Source organism: Sciurus carolinensis, chromosome 15 (genome assembly GCF_902686445.1).
Source record: "Sciurus carolinensis chromosome 15, mSciCar1.2, whole genome shotgun sequence".
NCBI classification, from domain to species: domain Eukaryota; kingdom Metazoa; phylum Chordata; class Mammalia; order Rodentia; family Sciuridae; genus Sciurus; species Sciurus carolinensis.
In genome coordinates, this window is record NC_062227.1 from 44,842,663 (window position 1) to 44,862,509 (window position 19,847).

The 19,847-nt window shown below is 36.1% G+C and overlaps 1 protein-coding gene and 1 pseudogene across 1 annotated transcript in view; one reads left to right on the top strand and one right to left on the bottom strand.

The window, feature by feature from the left end:
* The window catches only part of Galnt1 (polypeptide N-acetylgalactosaminyltransferase 1), a 126,239-nt gene that overhangs the window by 60,781 nt on the left and 45,611 nt on the right, over window positions 1–19,847 (top strand). The gene's annotated exons all lie outside the window — the stretch shown is intronic.
* LOC124965461 (cyclin-dependent kinase 4-like) lies at window positions 2,396–3,301 on the bottom strand (annotated as a pseudogene).

A 19,847-nucleotide genomic window follows, 5' to 3' on the forward strand; every position in this document is an offset into this window, starting at 1 on the left:
CCCTTTATGTGGTTCTTAATCTTATCAGTGAGAAGCATTATTAGTCATTAATTTTTTGACAGTAAATACTTTCATATTTAAAATACTGTGTAAATGGTGTAATACACATGCTTGCACATTAGGTTTTAGGCTCGATGAAGCTTCCTCAGACTTGACAAAGTATAGCTGCTATATGCAATCCTTTTGACTAACAATAGAATTTCAGAGGGACTCACTACTATCATAAAGTTGCCTTTTTATACTGGCATCCCCTTTTTAAAAAATTTTACTTTTTCTATTATGAAACATTTCAAATGTATATGAAAATAACATAGAGATAATAATATAATGAATCTTCATGTATTCACAGGCTATTTTCAACAGTTCCCAGCAGTCTGTTTATACACTCATCTGTCCCTTCTAAGATAGCCTCCAGCAATCTCTGCCTCTAGATATTCACCCCTGTGTGTAATCTCTTCTCACATTGTGCTAGGGTTGGTCTGTTTGAGCAGTAGTACAGGATATGAGTAGCAAAGTGTAACTTCCAAAATTAAACTATTAAATACACTGTGGCATACATTTTGGACTTTTATTCTTGTTAGTCATATACTTTAGGGTAAGCAGCTGATTTGACAAGAGCAACCTTTATAGAGAAACCTATATAGTTTCTGCACTCTGTAAAATTAGAAGCATCTACAGACAATAAAATTAGAAGTAGATTTTCCAGTTCCAGGCAAAGCCATATCACTCATACATATTTCTGTATGTACCTCTGAAAGATACGGACCCATTGGAAAAGAGAAAGAAGAAAAATCATGGTTCTATTTTCATGCCTAAAAATATGTTGACAGTGATTCCTTCATACCTTGAAATACACAGTTACTGTTCAAACGTCCCTCCTTATGTCATAGTTTTCTTTTCTGTACTATCAGGATAGAAATAAGATCTATATATTGCAGCTGGTGCATATATGTCTCTTAAACCTTAAGATCCTTCTCCATCTTCCTCCCCTACAGTTTACTATATGATGAGTGCAGATACAATGTCTGTTGTTTTCTTAGTCTGCATATTGCTGACTGCATCTGTCTGATATCAATGAACATGTTTCTTTGTTTTCTTTTTTCCCTGTAGATTGGTAGTTACATCTAGAGGGATTGTGAACCCAGTATCTTTGCATTCAAATAAATTGTGTGCTTGTGGTAATGAAGGTGTGAAATCTTGCCCATAAGTATTATATCATCATTGGACAGGTCCATATTTCTCATTTGTCTGTTTTCTCTTTTTGTAACTCCTATTAGCCAGGCATTAAATACACTGAGGAATAAAATACTTTATCTTAATAATGCCAGTATTACAATTCAGAACTTGTGGGATGCATTTCAGTTAGCTGAAACTGTATAACTCTGAATGCATTTAATTTTACAAAAAAGAAGATGGAAAATGAAAGAACTAGCCATTTTAGGAAATTAGACAAAGAAAAACAAATTGAACTCAAACAAATAGAAGCAAAAGTAGAAACTTAAAGACTGAAAACTTAGGAAATAGTAAACAAATATATGGTAGAAAAACAGCAAAGTCAAATGCTGGTTCATTGAAAAAGACTAATAAAAGTAACCAATCTTGAAAATAGGAGTCACAGATGATTTATGTGAGAAATGGAAAGGGGAGCTATTATATGTCCAGATCTGAAAATAATTATTAAGGGCAGAAATTAATAAAATAGAACACAAACATAAAGTATAGATACTCAATGAAGCTGAGAGTTAGTTCCTTGAAAGAAGTTAACAAAACAAGAAATGCTTTTCTAAATAATAAGTACTGAATGATAAAGAGGGTATCACTGCATATCCTGTAGTGATTTAAAGTATTATAAGTGAATTGTGTAAAATACCTAAAATAGTTGGACTCACAGAAGCAGAGGATAGAATTGTAGTGGGCAGGAAAAAATGAGAAGTTATCAGTAAGCCTAAAGCTTCAGTTATGCAGGATAATTAGCTAGAGCTTTACTGCATAGCACTGTCTGTAGATAACAGTACTTACTCATTGTGCACTTAAACATTTTTTAAGAAGGTAAATCTCATATCGTGTTGCTTTTTTTTTTTTTTCTTAAAGACCATGTTTCTTTGTCGTGTTTTGTTTTCCTGTGTAAAAAAAGAACCCCAATATCAAGGTGGGGGGGAGAGATAGACCCCTTAGTGTATAGAAAAGGGGGTGGGGCAGGAGGATAAGCCTCAAAAGGAGGGGTAGGTGGAAAATGTTATTAAGGCAGCAAAATATTCTCTGTCAAAAGTTGGGGGATTCTTCACAGCCTCAGAGAGAGGCAGAGGTTGCCTTCTCAATGGGGTTCTCTTCACTCAAGTGTCCAGAAGGAGGATAATGGCACCATCTCTTCCTTCTGTGGCAGCCACTTCAGCGCTCACTCCGGATCATCTTCCTTATGTAGACGAGAGTGCTACAGGGCTTGGAAGGCAGAGATTCACTTGTGTGGGTTAAAAGTCAGCATTTCCAGGAGCAACTGAGCTCCAGAGTCCTCCATCTCAGGCACCACTGACTGTACTGCGCGAGGTCCTGTTGGGGGGAAGACTCCTTGGGGTAGAGATACATCTCAGGGCCAGTCATCCTCTGGAGGCAGCCCAATCAGGTCAAAGATTTTGCCCAACTGGTCAGCTTCAGAGTTTCCACAGAAGAGAGGCTTCCAACGAAACATCTCTGCAAAGATACAGCCAACGCTCCACTGTCCACAGGGGTTGCATATATAGACTGCAGAAGCACTTGGGGAGCACGATACCAGAGTGTAACAATCAGAGGTGTAAGGGCCATCTGGTAGCTGTATATTCTGGCCAGGCCAAAGTCAGCCAGCTTGACTGTCCCACCACTTGTCACCAGAATATTTTCTGGCTTCAGATCCTGATGAACGATGCAATTGGCATGAAGAAAATTCAGGCCTCTTAGAAACTGGCGCATCAGATCCCTGATGGTCTCAATTGGCAAGCCAGTTGGCGGTGCCTTGTCCAGATAGGTCCTTAGGTCTTGGTAAACATGCTCAAACATACTAGGGTCACCCTGATTTCCCAGTCAGTCCAGGAAGTGGCACAGACATCTGTCAGCTGGACAACATTGGGATGTTCAAAAGTCTCTAGGCACCTCAGTAAGGCCACCTCGTGAACTGTGCCGATGGGAAGGCCCCCTGCAGCTCTTCCTCCATTGGGGACTCACACTTTTGAGGGCCACAAAGTGGCCACTGTGGGGTTCACGAGCTTTGTACCGTCCCATAGGCACTGACACCAATTTCAGCCACTGGGTCATATCGTGAGGTAGCCATTCTCAGATCAGGGGAGACCTTCACACCAGGCCAAGAGCTGAGGGGACAGGCCTGTTATTGGGACTCCGGAACTGGTTCCTTTGGCACCATACCCTTGAGCACGGTCCTGGGCAGCTGGACCTTACAGGTGGGACCATAGACACAGGCCGCAGGCTTGAGAGGCCCCCTCACCCCCACCCTTAACATGTGACCAGCTGCCCTCATATTGTTTTTTTTTTTTTTACCACAATAAAGTAAATGTAAGATTACAAATCAATATTATGAATAAAATTATTTAAAACTTCAGATAAAATTGACAGTTCCTGGAAAAATATAACTACACCAGAAAAAAATAGAAAAAATAAAGTACTCTTTTAAATAAGTGCTATAATTATTTAAAACTTCATCCAAAGATACACATACATAAATACTAACAAACTTTCAGGCATAACTAACTTTGTTATTAATGAATTATATTTTTATATACATTTAAGGAAGAAATAATGCCAAACTAACAGAAACTTTTTGAAAAAGAGGGACCATACTAAACGTGTTTCATATAATCAGCATGATGTTGACAAGAAAATTTGACAAGGACAGAAGGACATTAATTAAATGAACTTGTTAAATCCAGCAATATGTAAAATTGATACATCAAAACCAAAGTGTTTTAATCAGACCTAGAAAGTTGTTTTGGTACTTGAAACTCATTTAAATTTACTACTTAACAGGGCTTAAGGTTACAAGTTATGTGACTGATTAGATACAGAGAAAATATTTGATAAATTTGTTACTATTATGATAAAGCTCCTTAGCAAACTAGGAGCAGAAGGGAACTTCCTTAATCTGATAAAGAGAGCCTAAACAAACAAAACACAAAGTTGTCCATATTTAGCAATAATTTCAAAACTTTCCCTTTGAGACCTGAAGCAAACCTAGATATCCCTTGTCATTACTGCTTTTCATTGTCACACTGGAAGTCTTAGCCAGAAAAAAATAGGTTATAAGGATTCAAAAAAAGGGAATTGAATCATATTATTTGCAGTTGACATGATTGTGTAGGATGAAAATCCAAACAAAGTACAGGTAAAGATTCAAATGAGTAAGTATTCATCAAGGTTGATGGTTTTATGGTCAGTATTTATAAGAAAGGTCAATTGTATTTCTGTATGTCAGTTGTTTTCTAACAACTAGAAAATAAAAATTTTTAAGTATCACTTAATAAATGCAATCAAAATGTAAACTGTCAAAAATAAAGCAACCTACTCTTCAAGGGAAATTCTAAAACATTGAAAGAAGTTAAATAAGTGAAGAAATACCTCATGTTCATGGTTTGTATTGCTCAATATTGTAAAGATGTTCCTTCTCAAATTAATTTATAAATTCATTATAGTGTCATTCATAACCTAGTGTATATGTGATTTGACAAGTTGATTCTCAAATGTCACTAGAAATGCAAAGACCTGGAAGAGTCAAACATTCCTATAGAAGAATTATGAATATTTAAAAAAAAAGCTATAATAATTAAGATAATGTGGCATAATGTTACAAGGATAGATGAATAGATCAGTGGAGCAAAATAGGGAGTTTATAACCAGTCTCATGCATACTTTGAACACTTAGTTGAAGACAGGTAGCACTTCCACTCCTAGGTATGTTAGAAATGTGTGTTCTGGGATAAAGGACCAAAATGTCTATAGCGGTGCTATTGTATTCATTGTGAACTGAAAAACATGTTTATCAACAGAAGAATGTGGTGTGGTATGTTCATACAATAGAATATATAAACAGTAAAAATGAACAAACGCTACATGCCACACCATGGATGAATCTCACCAATATAACAATATTATATTGTGCAAAGTAATCAAATAAGAGTATATACAGAGTGCTACTGTTTCTAGGGAGTCAAAATGGGCAAAATAATACAATATAGTGATTGATCACCTTTGGAAAGGAAAGAGATTAACCAAGAGTGAGGGGACTTGTGAGGTGCTTGTAGTGTTTTCTGAATGGTGGTTACATGGTGTTTGCTCTGCAATACTCATTTAGCTCACTTTTATGTTTTTGTGCACCCCATTTCAGTATTCATGCTATATTTCATAATAAAATCAGATTGGAAAGAAGTGGGAGGTGAAGCTGTGGAGAGAGCATATCATAGAAGAGATTATTCAAACAGCCATAAATATTTTGCAGTGCTTCTGAGGTGAGGCTGTTGTGAAGAAGAAAGAGAAAGGATTGTTATGGGAGGAGCATACAATCAAAGGGGACTTTTATCTTTTATAAAGACAGTGTATAGTACAGTATTTCTGTATGCTGATAGAAATGATCCAATTGAGAGGGAAAGTTTGAGAGAAGAGTTACACCAAGAGCCTTGAACAGGAGTAGGTAAGAAGGGATATAGTTGGTTTTGACAAGAACAGGGGTGGGTATTCAGCCATTGTGTAGCAGGAGAAAATACAGTGTTTATGATCCCAGGTGCATACAGTATGGTACATGTGTTGATGGGACTGTGAAAATTCTTATCTGGTGACTTTTATTTATTTATTTTGTCCAGTGAAATTAGAAACAAGGTTGTGGGTGAGGAGAAAGGAAGAGGTTTTGAGAATCTGTGGAGAGGTAGTAGTTTGAAGGAGTTGATTAGGAATTGCAGCAGTGTTGTTGAGAATGCTGAGTCTACTTGTGGCTGGTGATTGTAAGTTTGAAATGATACCATTCAGCATGGTCATATGTTTTCTTTAGTCACACACAGCTACTCAAGTGCAAAATCAGTTGGATTGATTTTAATCCAACTGCAGTTTAATAAATTTTGACCTAATCTAGTTTTCTGTTTATTATCTTTTTCATTTCCCCCTCCTTTCCTGCTTTGCTAGTTGATACAGATTTAACTGATGAAATTTTAACTTCCAACTCTTTTTTCATCTATTTTTATTGGTATATGATAGTTACACATTATGATGGGATTTGTTGCTACATATTTGTACATGTATACAATATAACCATATGATTTGGTCAACAAAATTCCCTAGTATTTCTCCCTTTTCCTTCCTTCCTCTCTCCCCACTGGGTCTGTATCCTCTCCTGATCTCCCTTTGATTTTCCTACCACCTTTCTTTTCCTTTTTCCTCTCTAGCTGCTACATAAATGAGAAAAAACATACAACTGTCGGCTTTCTGAGTTTGGCTGATTTTGCTTAATGTTCTCAAGTTTCATCCATAGTTTGGCTGTTGTGAATTGTGCTGCTGTAAACATGAGTATACGTGTATCATTATAGTGTGCTGACTTTAATTCTTTAGGATAAATACCCAGGAATGGTAGAACTGGGTCATATAGTGATTTCATTTTTAGTCTTTTGAGGAACCTCCATACTGATTTCCATAGTGGTTGTACTAATTTGTAATTTCACCAACAATGTCTACCAACAGTGTAACTGTTTCTTTTTCTTCACATCCTTTTCAGCACTTACTGTTGTACATTTGTATTCTTTTTTTTTTAATTTATTTTTAGTTGTCAGTGGATCTTTTATTTTATTTATTGATAATGTGGTGCTGAATATTATTCTTGATGGCTGCCATTCTAACTAGAGTGAGATGAAATCTGTGTGGTTTTGATTTGCATTTCCCTAATTGCTAAAGATATTGAACTTTTTTTCCATATATATTCGTTGGCCACACATACTTCTTTTGAGAAGTGTCTATTTAATTTGCTTCCCCCACCTTTGGTACTGGGGATTGAACTCAGGAATACCACATCCCCAGCCCTTTTTTAGAGACAAAGTCTCACTGAGTTGCTTAGGACCTCACTAAGCTGCTGAGACTGGCTTTGAATTTCCTACCCTCCTACCTCAAGCCTCCCAATCTGCTGGAATAATAAGCTTGGGCCACTGAACCCAGCCAATTTGCCCATTTTTAACTGGCTTATTTTTGTTGTTATTTTATTTCTTTGTTTTGTTTTGGTGTTAAGTTTTTGAGTTTTTTATGTATTCTGGATATTAATTCCCTGTCAGAAGAATAGTGAGCAGAGATTTTCTCCCATTCTGTAGGTTCTTTCTTCACATTCTGAATTGTTTCCTTTGCTGTGCAGAAACTTTTTAATTAGATAACTACCATCCCATTTATTAATCTATTAATCTGTAGCATTATTTCTTGAGCTATTTTGTGTCCTATTGAGAAAGTTGTTGCCTGTGTCTATACGTTGGAGTGTTGATGCTTGCTTTTCTTCAAGGATTTACATAGTTTCTGGTTCAATTCCTAGGTCTTTGATCCATTTTGAGTTGACTTGCGCAGGGCGAGAGAAGGATCTAGACTCATTCTTCTACATTTGAATAACCAGTTTTCTCAACTTCATTTGTTTTAAAGGCTGTCTTTTCTCCATCATACATTTTTGGCATCTTTGTAAAGGATCAGATAACTGTATCTGTATGGGTTCTGTCTCTATCGATATTCTATTTGATACCACTGATCTTTGTGTCTGTTTTTATGTCAGTAACCATGCTGTTTTTGTTGCCGTAACTCTGTAGTATAATTTTATATCTAAGTTCATTAGGGATATTGGTCTATAGTTTTCTCTTCTTGATGTGTCCTTGTCTCATTTTAGTATGAGGGTGATACTTGGTTCCATTCTATTTCATGGAATAATTTGAAGAGAAGTGACACTAAAATTAGTTCATCATTAAAGGTCTGGTAGAATTCAGCTCAGAATCCATCTAGTCCTGGACCTTTTCATGTTGGAAGGCTTTTTATTACTGCTTCTGCATCATTGCTAGTTATTGATCTGTTTAGGTTTTCTGTATCCTCTTGATTCAATTTTGGCAGGTCATGTGTGTCTACAAATATATCCATTTCCTCTAGGTTTTCTGATTTTTGTGAGTACTAAATTTCAACATAGTTCCTAATGATCTTCTGAATTTCTGTGATTCTGTGACATTCGTGGTGATTTCTCCTTTTTTCATCCCTAATTTTATTATTTTGGGGCTTTTTCAATCTTGTTTATCTTTGTAAGGAACAAACTTTTTTCTAATCTCTGTTTCATTGAGTTCCTTAATTCCTTCCTTCTAGTGGTTTGGGAATTGGTTTGTTCTTGTTTTTCAAGCACCTTGAGATACATCATTAGGTTATTTATTTGAGATCTTTCAGATTTTCTTATGTAGGCAGTCATAGCTATAAACTTTTATCTTAGAACTGTCTTCATAGTTTCCCATAGGTTTTGGTATGTTGTATCACTATTCTCATCAATTCAAAGAGATTTTTAGTCTCTCCCCTGATTTATTCTATCATCCATTCATCATTCAAAATTGTATTGTTCTCCATGTCTCCGTGTGTGTGTGTGTGTGTGTGTGTTGATTTCTAATTTTATTCCATTATCATCAGATGTGTGTGTGTCAGTAACCATGCAACTTTTGTTACCGTAACTCTGTAGTATAATTATATATATGTAGTATTTACTAAGAGTTGCTTTGTGGTGCATTTTGGAGGAGAGTCTATGAGCAGCTGAGTAGAATATGGGTTTGGCTGTTGGATTAAATATTCTTTAGATATCTTTTAGATCCTTTGGATTTATAGTATTTTTTAGGTCTGAAGAGCCTTTACTGGGTTTATGTCTGGACAAACTACCTACCTATTGGTGAGAGAGGTGTGTTGAAGTCACTCAGTTTTATTGTACGGGTTCTATGTGAAGCTTAAATTCAACTGGTGTCTGTTTTATGTAATTAGGTGTACAAACATTTGGCAGTGTAAACTTTTACTATTGTTGCATCTTCTCGTTGAATTATTCTCTTTACCAGTATGAAGTGACCTTCTTGGTCTCTGATTAATTTTGGTTTGACTATTGCTTTGTCAGATATGAGAGTAGCTATTCCTGCTTTTTGGGGCCTCCATTTGTATTGTATATCAATTTATATCCTTTTACTTTCCACCTGCCTACAAAGTGAGTCTCTTGAAATATTTAATTGGATTTTGTTTTTTAATCCATTCTGCCAGCCTATGTGTTTTAATGGAGGGTATTGTCAATGTTATTATAGAAAGATGCTTAATAATTTCTGCCGCTTTGATTTTTTTGGGGGTGAGACAGCAGGGATTGAACTCAGGGACCCTCAACCACTGAGCCACATCCCCAGCCCTATTTTGTATTTTATTTAGAGACAATGTCTCACTGAGTTACTTATTAGCACTTGTTTTTTTTGCTGAGACTGGCTTTAAACTCGAAATCCTCCTGCCTCAGCCTCCTTAGCCACTGGGATTACAGGCGTGCCTAGCTTGATTTATTTTTAATGTTTAATTTGCTCCTATTTCTCATTTGCTTAGCTACTCTTCAAATGGGATTTATTCATTTGTGAACTCTGGATTTGTTTGGTTCCTCCCCCCCTTCTGGGTGTAGTATTTCTATAAGTATTTTCAGTGTGTTGGCTTAATAGCCATAAATTCTCTTTGTTTCTTCTTGGAAGGGTTTTTTTTTTTTTTTTTTTTTTTTTTTTTTTCCAATTCTGAAGGATAGCTTTGCTGGATATAACAATCATGGATGATGGTTATTTTCTTTCAGAATTTGGAACACATCATTCCAAGCTCTCTTGGATTTTAGAGTTTGTGCTGAGAAACTGGAATTCTGATTGACTTGCATCTAAATGTGACTTTAGGTTTTTCTCTGGAGGCTTTTAAAATTCTATCTTTGTTCTTTGTGTTGGGCATTTTAATTATAATGTGTTGTGAAGATATTCTTTTTGAATCTTGTGATTCTTAAATTTGGTCTCTTAATGTTATCCCAGAGCTCTTGTATATTTTAATCATGATTATTTTCTTTCTTTAATACCATCTGAATGTTTAAGGCAGTCACTTTGTCTTCCAACTCTGAGATTCTGTCTTCAGCATAATCTACTCTATTGAACTTCCAACTGAACATTTTATCTGACTTCTGTGTCTCTCTTTTCTACAATTTGTTTCTTTATCGGTATCTTTCTTTTCTTATTGAAATTCTCTTTAATATCCTATACTCATTTCATTAATTCATTCAGTTGTTTTCCTGTGTTCTCTTGGAATTCATTGATCATTTTTGTAATCATTTTTTTGAATTCTTTTTCTGGTATTTTCCCCACTTCAGTATCTTTAGAGTTAGTTATTGTTCTATTATAAATTAAAGGAGGCATTATGTTACCTTGTTTTTTCATATTTCTCGTATTCTTGTGTTGGATTTATGCAGCTGATGGGTGAGATTTCTCTTCCACTCCGTTGGGCTTTGGCACAGCCTTCTCTTACCAAAGTGTTCTAGGATATCAGGTTGTTATGAATTTTTCAATATATTTCTAAATGGGTATTATAGTATAGTTTCCCTGCTAGTTCTTTGGTGATTATTAGTGTATTTTGATACAGTGTATATTGTGTCAGAGTTTTAGGGTTCCATTTTTCCTGTAGTTCTCAAAAGAATGGGGTCCTCTTTGTAGATCTGGCAATTGTATTATATTCAAACACACTATATGGGATGTACCCTCTCTGGTTATTCTTTTTCACTAACAATTCTGTGTATTCTAAAGGGTTATTGGATTGATCTAGATTGAGACCTGTCATAGGTGTGGTGTTACAGGCTTTGTGCTAATTCTGTTTTTGTTATGTCCATGAGTGGAACCTGCCTGAGTGGCCCCACTATCTGTTATTACTTGGGGTGTGGTCATTAGTTTGAATTTTTGCCTCTTCTCTTTTTTTGTATTAAAGTATCACTAAAGTTTAAGCCTGGTTAATTTGAATGTGGAGCAAGGTACTCTGTTTCTTGGCTAGGTTTAGCTCAGTAGCAGAGTTTCTATCCTTTGAACTTGTATTGTCCCAGGAGATTCCCAGCACCTCACAGAAAAGGAAGAAACAAACAATAGCAACTACGGAAGCAAACAGTATACAACATTAAAATAAATGCCCCAGTCCACAACAAGAAGAATGGTAGAGTAAGCAATTGCCAAAAGCAAAAACAATAAATAGCTTGTCATCCATCATACTGATCACTGCAACAACATGAATTGTGGGATCAGGAGTTATAGAATCTAAATAGTTCTAAAAGGTGGCAGAAATACAGTTAAAAGAAAATATAATAGAAAGGTAGTAAAGAGTTTAGAAAATTCAAAATGTAAAGAGAGAAAGCAGAAGGGATGTAGCAAATGACAGCTGTAAAGGAGGAGGATAAAAACTAAATTAAAAAATATTAAGTTGGGCTGGAGTTGTGGCTCAGGGGTAGAGTGCTTGCCTGGCATGTGTAAGATCCTGGGTTTGATACTCAGCATCACATATAAATAAATAAAAGATTCATTGACAAATAAAAAGAAATTTTTTTTAAAATACTAAATCAAGGGAGAGGGAAAGAACAAGAGAATTTGGCTATTAGAGGAAGAAGAAAGGAGAGAAAGAGAAACAAAAACAACATAAAACCGAAATAAACCACAAAAACCCTAACCCTCAAAAGACGACAAAGAGCAATTTTTTAAAAATGCTAAAAATGAGAAAAAGAAATTATGTGTGTGTGCGTGTGAGCACGCACATGCGTGTGCACACAGCACAAGAAGAATACCAAAGGAGAAAAATTCTCAGTGAAAAATGAAACAGTTGTCTTCTAGGTGGTCATAAATGTCAGTAAGGATAGTTTGTGACTGCCTATGCTGACTGTTCTTTCTGTTTCTTTTTGGGCTATGTACAGAGAGAAAGAGTACGCATGTACTCTCACACACTTGAGGGCTGGGCGTTATTAAACCCTTTCTTTTTAACCTTTGTTTTTGTGTGTTGCTCATCAAACTGCCAGCTATAGTGACCTAAAACTGAAGCTGGAGCTGATTGAAATAGCTTCCAACTTTCCACCTTCCCTTCTCACCACTGTGAGGTAGGATGGAATGGGAAGTACTCTCTTTTGGAATTTTGTCTAGAAAGACAAGATGGATGAACTCCCAGGATGAGACTGCTACAGAGTTCTAAGTGGGGAGTTCTGGAGAAGTTGGGACTTAACTCTAATCGGGTCTTAGGGACTTTATTGGGTGGTGTCTGATTTGGAGAGATTAGATCAGTACACCTCTAGGGTCAGGCAGATGCTGATCTCTGCTGGAGGTCTGGATCTCAGGACCCTCCCAAGAATTAATTATACTTGTGGGACAGGGAACAAACCCTTCACAAGTCTCACACACTTCACCCTCAACAGATATGGCCTTCCTAGGCTTAGTCTCTTCATTTTTCCAACCCTCTTCATTTGATCACTTGAGCGCCAGACTCAAAGGGAAAAGCAAGTTGCATTCTCCCTGTATCTTTGACTTGAAGCCCCCTGGATACAGTCTACTCTATGCCTGTTTCACTGCTAGATACACCCTAAGCCATGTGGTAGGTGCTTGTTGGAACATTGTGACAATGTCTGTGGTGATCTCCCTGGCTCCTGCAGAAGCAAGCTGCAGTGTGGCCTCCTCAGGATTGCTCCCCACCTAAATTCTTGAGAGCTTGCCAATTGAGAAACAAGAGCACTTTTCAAATACCAGTTCACTCTGCAGCCTCTGGATCAGCTAAGTTCAGGCTGCTTTTTTGTTCTACAAGTTTTTCCATGCCAAATTTGTCTGTTGTATTTCTCTGTTATTTCTCCCTTCTTAAGTGCCACTGCCACTGCTGCAGCTGGTTTGACTCTATCATGAATGGAGAAGAGGATTGGATTATGTGCTCATGTTTGCCTTGATTTGGAAAACTCTTAAAAATTCTTTTCTGGCCTCTTCTTTCATACTGTAGTCTTTCCATATGGATGATGGATAAATGGCACAAGTTTTATCATAAGTTGTGGATTCAACTTATAATTCTGCCACTTACTAGCTGCTACATTGGACAAGCTACTTCATTTCTCTAAGCCTCAGTTTTCTCATATGTAAAATTGGGATAGTAATACTTCCATCTTAAGAGTTGTAAGTGGAATAATGCATCTTAACCTCTTAGCAGGACCTTTTCAGATCAGTGCCCTGAAATTTAAGACAAGTAGAGTTAGACTTTAATGATTGAAAAATAACAGTATTAATAAATATCAGATGACTTCTATTCTCTATTACTGAATTTGTTAGGTATTTGCATGGGTTAGATTGTTTAGTCAGCTAGTCTTACTCAGATGAGAATTATCCTAAGTGATCTTTAATAATCTTTTTATTTCCAGAAACACCACTACTCAGGGTAGGGACTCAAGTTATTTCTTAGATCACATAGTGAATTTCCTGCATCAGTTAATTAAGTAATCCTTTCACCCACTTATAAAGAGTGTTCAATACGTAGACCATTTTTTACATTTTAGTGAACAGGGACATAAATGAAACCATGGGTATTTTCACTCATGGTTTAAAAACTAGAGATTTGGTGGAGGCCCTGCATTTGATCTCTAGTACCACAGAAAAACAAACAAAACAGGGTTTTTCTCCAGTTCTACTCCAGTGTTTAACTCACTCCTTTGTGAACATCATAAGTTCACTATAGTAATGATGGTTGGAAAACCTGCCTATCTCCACATGTCCTTTATCTCCGAGTTTGAAATTAGCAGCAAATACATAGAAAACTAATCAAGGGGGAGGGGCAGGATAAAATGGAGAAGGAATCTTGTGCAGAAAGGAAAAGTATTCATAATATGTAATTTAGCTGTGAATTGCATTTTACGTAATCCTAATGTAAATATTAAATAATGATATCACAAAGTTACATTGAGAGATTGAGGAACTAGGAAGTATATGTGTTGGGATGGGGCTAGAAATGAATTCTCATATTCTGTAGTAGGAAGCAAATGCATGATACCTAGAACTAGAAATTTAAAACCCAGGAAGTAAAAATATACAATACTTAGAACTTTGGAGGTTAAATAGCAAGAAAGAGAAACAAGTGAAAAAATTGGGAATGGAGAATTGAAGGAAGAGTTTTCTTTTGGGTTTTTTTTTTTTTTTTTTCTTCTTCTTCTTTCTTTAAACAAGGATTAGAAAGTTGTTTGACTCTTTAAGCATGTGTATATAACTTTGATCAAACTAAAAATATAAAAAATTGTTCAGATAATTCTGATCTTTATATACATCTCACCCAGCACAGACTGACTGAATCTAGAGCTTCTCAAACTTGCTCCGGTAGGAGAGAAAGAAAAAAGAATAAACGGGGAGATTTTTTTCCCTACTCTCTTGACTTTTAAGACACCCCTTTCTCATTCCTCAGATTGGAGAGGGCTTCTCTTGGGGCTTTGGGGGGCTTTTTTTTTTTTTTTTCTTCTAATACTATACAGTACACAATCACCACTTTGGACTATATTTGAGTGTACCCTTGCTAATGCCAGAGGGAGGATGAATGGAAAATCCAGGGCTTTGCATATGCTAGACAAGTATCTACTTCAGGGGAACTTTGAATGCTGGTCTCCTCCAGTGGACTTGCTACCATTTACATTTCATAATAAGTCACCGTAGAGAGCTGCTTTATGAATTCTTTCCAGATTTGACTCAAGGGAGAGAGAATGGAGTGCATTTACTCCATCTTCCCTGGAACCAAATAGTATACCCATTTGAAGTATATGATTCAATTATTTATATAGTCAGTTTGCAGGGTTATGCAACTATCACAAGTTTTAGAAGTTTTCCATCACCCCCAAAATATTTCTCCTGCACATTTGTAGTAACTTTCCATTCCTACTCCCAGCCCCAGGCTTAGATTAACTAATGTACTCTCAGTTTAGATTTGCTTTTTCTGCACATTTCATGTAAATGTAGTCATATACTATGTAGTCATTAGTGTCTGGGCTTTTTTCTTGAGGATAATGTTTGAATTCATTTATGTTTTAGCATGTATCCTTTGGTCTTTTGTATTGTTCAGTGTTGTTTCATTTTCTGATTGTTATGCATAATGTTGCTGAGAATATTAGTATGAATGTAAGTTTTCACTTTTCTTGGGTAGATTCCTAGAAATTCAGTTGGTGGGTCCCTTGGTGACTCTCTGTTTAACTGTTTAAGAAATTGGCAAACTGTTTTCCAAAGTGGCTATATACCATTTGCATTCCCACTAACAATGTTATAAGGATCTAGTTTCTCCACGTGTTCATGAACGCTTCTTTTTTACTTTACTGCTGTTGCTGTTTTACTGGGTGTTAAGTGGCATCTTGTGATTTTAACTTGCATTTTTCTAACTACTAAGAATATTGAGGATATTTTCATGTACTTACTTTACCATTCTTGTATCTATGATTAAATGTCACCAAATCTTTGACCTGATTTTCCTTAGATTATTTGTCTTCCTGTCATCAAGTTTTTTTGTGTATTCTCGGTACAAATACTTTACTCCAATTATTTCCTCATATTTCTCCCAGTTTTTGGCTTGTCTTTTTTTTTTTTTTTTTTTGAGTAAATTTTTTTTTTAATAATAACTTTATTTTATTTAGTTTTGTGTGTGGTGCTGAGGATTGAACCCAGTGCCTCACTTATGCTAGGCAAATACTCTACCACTGAGCCACAATCCCAGCCCTGTGGCTTGTCTTTTCATTTCCTAAATAATCAACTGTTTCTTTTACAAATTGTGCTTTCAGTATCATAATATGCTTAATAGTGAAAGACTGAAAGCTTTTACCTTAAAAACACAAACAAGAAAGGAATGTCTGTTCTCATTGCTTTTATTAAGAATTGTATTAAAGGCAGCCCAATACTAAGGAGTGCACACTGGGTGCAGAAAGAAGAGAACCCAAAGAGAAGTCCTGTTTTTCTGGTTCAGGAAACAACAAAATGTTAGAAGGAGAGGGCTATTTCTCTCTCTTTCTCTTTCTCTCTCTCTCTCTCTCTTTTTTTTTTTTTTTTTTTTTTTCCACCTTTCCCCCTTTTTTACTATAGCACCTTCCAGGCAATTTTGCCAAGGTGACACAGCAATGGGAGCAGTGTTCAAGAAAGCAACTAAAACTGTGAGAGAAGGGGAATCCTCTCTCTAACCAGAAAAACTCTAATCCTAGAGAGTGAGTAGAATCACCATTGCTTTCCTTTTTCTGTCTTCTGCCAGTTGACTTAGGGCACATGACATAGTCCTCAGAAGTACACAGCAGAGAAAGGAAACTGACAGCTCATCTCTTCTAGCTCTGGTGGGAGACTCAATCATAAAACATCTTCCCAATTGCTGTATAGAAATTAGTGCAATCCAATTCAAGTTCCAACAAGGGATTTAAAAATTTATTTTGAAAGGCAAAGAAAGTAGAATATCTCCTATGAAAAATTATTTCAACATTCCTTTTTTTAAAAAAACGAATGAAGTTACAGGAATGAATAGCACCCAATTTGAAGATTCACTGTAAAGCTACAGTATATAAGACAGGGTAGTGTTTGCAAAGAAATAGATATATAGATTAGTGAAATAGAATCGAGAGTTCAGAATTAGACTCACACAGATTTGACTATTTAAGTATAAAAGATAACACAATAGAGAAAGGATTTCTTCTCAACAAAGGGTGTTGCAAGTATTAGACATCTCTATGCAGAAATGTGAATCTCAACCTAAATCTCATGTTCTGTTAAAATTAAATCAAATTGACTCATAGGTCTAAATCTAGCACCTAAAAATTTATAACTTTTAGAATATATTCAGTAACTGAACCTAGGCAGAATGTTTACGTGTAGTACCAAAAGCATGATTTCATAAAAGAATAAATTTGATAAATGAACTTCATCAAATTTTAAAACTTTCACCCTACTATAAAGCCACTGCACAGAGAATGAAATGACAAGCTAAAGACTGGAAGAAAATGTTTGCAAACCAAATATCCCATAAAGAACATATTCTGCATATTATTGTGTGTAGAATATTTAAAGAACTTTTAAATATACAATATAATTTTTTAAATTAATATAATAAAAATTAAACAAAAAGACTTGATATGTCACCTGAAATGCTGTTTGGTTGGCAAATGAGCACATGAAAAGACACTAGCCATGGGGAAATGCCAATTAAAACCATAATGAGATACCACTCTACACCTATTTAAATGGCTAAAATTAAAAATGAAGTGCTGACAAAGATATAGAATAATTGGAATGCTCATATATTTCTACAATCTCTCTGGCAGAGATAGACAATTTTTTTTAATAAAGTTATATTTATATGAAACTCAGTGAGCCCATTACTATGTGTTAGCCTGAGAGAAATGAAAACATTTTCATCCAGAAATCTGTACATAAATGTTTATGGCAACTCTTCATAATGGCCCAAACAATAAATGAATGGATAAATAAACTATGATATATCCATATAATGAAGGATATGCTCAGCAATTAAAAGTAATAAATTATTAATACATACAATAACTTGAATGTATTTCAGAGATTATTATACATTATACTGAGTGAATGAAACCAGTCTTATAGATGACTCACTGAATGCTTCCATTCACATGATACTTGTGACAAGTCAAAATTGTAGTAATGGAACAACTGGGGATGTGACTCAGTGGTAGAGCACTTGCCAAGTATGAATGAGACCCTGATTTCAATCCCCAGCACAGTAAAGAAAGAAAAGAAAAGGTAAATATAACCAGGTGTAATAGACCTGTAATCCCTGTAGGCAGGAGTATTACAAGTTCTAGGCCAGCCTCAGCAATGTAGCAAGCCCCTGTCTCCAACTTTAAAAAATAAAATCTGGCAACAGAGAATGGATGTTGGCCTAGGGTCAGGATGTGACTATAAAACAATAGCATGAGAGAGTTCTTTGGGGAGAAGCAACTGTTCTGTTGACTGGTGGTGGTGGTTATATGAATCTGTACATGTGTTAAAACTCAGAACTTTGCCCATCCCCCAAAAATTAATTTAATGGGAAAAAAATGACACAAAACCAAATATTGATGAGTTTGGAGAGCAACTAGAACTCTAACACACTGTAGGTAACAGTGTGAATTGTTAACAGCTTCCTTAGGAAACAGTTGCATGGTATTTACTAAAGCTGAATTTATACATACCCCACAATTTATACATTTCCCAACAATACAGAAATGTATACATATAACCACCAAAAGACATGTAATGAATGACGATCACAGCACTGTGCATAATAATCCAGTTTCATATAGTTTAGTGCCATGTAGTAAAAAAAGTCAGTAAACTATTGTTCATGACAGCATGGATGATATACAAACATCACTTTGGTTTTTTTTTTTGCTTTTTTTTTTTTACTTTTTTTTTTATTGTAAACAAATGGGATACATGTTGTTTCTCTGCCTGTACATGGCGTAAAGGCATACCATTTGTGTAATCATAAATTTACATAGGGTAATGTTGTTTGATTCATTCTGCCATTTTTTTCCCTTCTCCCCCACCCCTCCCCTCCCTCTATACAGTCCTTCCTTCCTCCATTCCTGCCCCCCCTCCCTAAACCCAACTCCAACCCCAACACTAACCCCTCCCACCCCCCATTATATGTCATCATCCACTTATTAGCGATATCATTCTTCCTTTGGTTTTTTGAGATTGGCTTATCTCACTTAGCATGATATTCTCCAGTTTCATCCATTTGCCTGCAAATGCCGTAATTTTCTCATTCTTTATGGCTGAGTAATATTCCATTGTATATATATACCACATTTTTTTTATCCATTCATCAATTGAAGGACATCTAGGTTGGTTCCACAATCTGGCTATTGTGAACTGAGCAGCTATGAACATTGATGTGGCTGTATCTCTGTAATATGCTGATTTTAAGTCCTTTGGGTATAGGCCAAGGAGTGGGATAGCTGGGTCAAATGGTGGTTCCATTCCAAGTTTTCTAAGGAGTCTCCACACTGCTTTCCAGAGTGGCTGCACTAATTTGCAGCCCCACCAGCAATGTATGAGTGTACCTTTCTCCCCACATCCTCGCCAACACCTGTTGTTGCTTGTATTCTTGATAATCGCCATTCTAATTGGGGTGAGATGGAATCTAAGGGTGGTTTTGATTTGCATTTCTCTTATTACTAGAGATGTTGAACATTTTTCCATATGTTTGCTGATTGCTTGTACATCTTCTTCTGTGAAGTGTCTACTCATTTCCTTAGCCCATTTGTCAATTGGATTATTTGCATTCTTGGTGTAGAGTTTTTTGAGTTCTTTATAGATTCTGGAGATTAGTGCTGTATCTGAAGTATGATTGGCAAAGATTTTCTCCCACTCTGTAGGCTCTTTCTTCGCATTGCTGATAGTTTCCTTTGCTGACAGAAAACTTTTTAGTTTGAATCTATCCCAGTTATTAATTCTTGCTTTTAATTCTTGTGCTATGGGAGTCCTGTTGAGGAAGTCTGGTCCTAAGCCGACATGTTGAAGCTCTGGACCTACTTTTTCTTCTATAAGATGCAAGGTCTCTGGTCTGATTCCGAGGTCCTTAATCCATTTTGAGTTTAGTTTCGTGCATGGTGAGAGATATGGGTTTAGTTTCATTCTGTTGCATATGGATTTCCAATTCTCCCAGCACCATTTGTTGAAGAGGCTATCTTTTCTCCATTGCATATTTTTGGCCCCTTTGTCTAGTATGAGAAAATTGTATTTATTTGGGTTTGAGTCTGTGTCCTCTATTCTGTACCATTGATCCACCTTTCTATTTTGGTACCAATACCATGCCGTTTTTGT